Genomic DNA, 2160 nt, shown 5'->3' with positions numbered 1-2160 from the left:
GTGCATATGTGTGCAGATGTAAATATTGGTATGTAAATGGGTATGTATATGTATGTATGTGGGTGTGAAAAAAAAAAAAAGAAAAAAATAAAAATAAAAAAAAGATAATAAAAAAATAAAAAATAACAACAAAACATAGATGTTAAACAGGAAGGTACTTTTAGGTTGCTTTCAGTGCAACTAGAGGGAGAAGGGGTATGAAAGATAAGTTATACTTCTTCATACCCTTTTCAGACAATTTACAGTAAGAAATAATCAATGACAGACATTTGGGTAAATATAATGCTTGTTAATGGTAAACATTGTTTAGTGCATTTCTATTTATGTTCAAATTATTTAAATCGAATCGGAACAAGAAATTTAAATTAATGTTTACCATTCACTTTTTATGTGATACACATTTGTTAGTATTTCTGAAATTGATTTAATCATTGTTATTATTTGATCATTTCTGAAATTGGAATTGTTCTATTTATTATTATTTGTTCTTTTGATTCATTTATATTATTTGTTAATTTGATTTATTTATTTTATTTTTTTTGTTACTAATATTATTGTCTGAAATAAATAAATATTCATTCATTCATTTATTCATTCATTCATTCATTCAATGGTTGTAGACTACAATAAACTGCGATTGTACTTGACTTGGAGGTACTGGAATATATTTTAATTATTCAGATAGGACTGAGGTCTATTCCCCAGATATAAGTCATTATTTTTAGATATCAGTTATTTTTTTTTATATTCACTTGTTCTGAAATGGCAATATCAACATAAACTGATTTTTCAGTTCAGAACTTGGCAAATACCAGAATGTCTTTATTTTACCAAAGTTCATAAAACGGATGACATTCAACATCTCTACCCCCCAAAAAAACAGACTTCAGTTAGATTATTTTTTTTGGCTAAATCTGGTCGGTCTGTCATAGTCTTGATTTATTCCAGAAATAGTTGTTGAAACTTGGGCTGTGTTTGGTCGGTTTGATTTTTTTGCTCTAGAATCTGCTCACGTAAAATGTGCAGCAACTCTACCTGCCAGTCCTCAGCAACGCTGTTACTAGGTTAAACAGGAAGTGTTGCACTTGAACCTGTGTTTGTTTGTCATCTTAAGACTTCTGCTGTACATGTAATTCATCATTCTTTTGTGGCAAGCAGTGGAAGTTACAACACCTGTTAAATAGGACTATTCCACTGAAATGAATAAGAACAGATTGTCTTTCGCTGTTTTTTCTATGCTAATAAACATTTATAGTAATAATAATAAAATTTTTCTCATCGATTTTGACTAACATCTTTGGCACAGTTGGAATCCTACAACCAGCATGTTTCCTGGATGGAGAAGGCAGGGTAATGCGCAATGTAGGTTTTTAAGGTTAGTAAAGCGATTATGTGATTATCACACAGAGTACTGCTACTACTGCATGTTTGCTGTATCCTTGGAACGGCATGACACAAACAGGATTTCTGTTGACCTTCTGTCAACAATGGATTTTTTTTTTCTGGTTAATGTTCCACAAAGGCCAAATTATTTTGTCGCAGATACTCCCTATTGAACTATGTACCTCTGTATCTCTGTATCTATATAAATTCAAAATAACATTTTTTTTTTGTGCGAAAATTGTAAGGGGTGTGAATTCTTCTGCAAAGCAGTACACAGCTTACTTTGTGGTTTTGGTGCTTTTTTTTAAACCTTTTTTATTCTCTACTTTCACAATTCAACAGTTGTACGTTTCATAATGTGTGCAGCCTTCATTCATTAAATTGTGTAAAACCCTGATTAGTCACTACCTGCTCAGTTCCTGTTGCAGTTCTGTTTTTACAGGTTTGAGCAATGATTTGTTACCACTGAGGTTGTCAAATTTGTATCGCACGTCTGACCACGTTTCTTACTGCTCCTCATGATCATCATACAATCTCATCTCGCTTGGGGGTGAGGTGGTGAGTTGGGGGGGGGGGGTCAGACACCTTCCTGCTATTGTGAGGGGTTTAACAGTCCAGGGATTTTATCCCCCTTGTTTTTGTTTAGAGACTGCATAGTTGCATGTGAAGAGCTTGTTTTTTATGTGCTGGATGGAAGTATTTTGTAAGTGAAAGACAATGGTACAAAACATTTCGCTGTAAGGCCTTGACAGTGTTTATTTTGCAGCAGACTGACAA

This window comes from Cyprinodon variegatus, unplaced genomic scaffold (assembly GCF_000732505.1).
Source record: "Cyprinodon variegatus isolate N-32 unplaced genomic scaffold, C_variegatus-1.0 Scaffold539, whole genome shotgun sequence".
Taxonomy (NCBI): domain Eukaryota; kingdom Metazoa; phylum Chordata; class Actinopteri; order Cyprinodontiformes; family Cyprinodontidae; genus Cyprinodon; species Cyprinodon variegatus.
Note: the sequence above shows the minus strand (reverse complement) of the source record.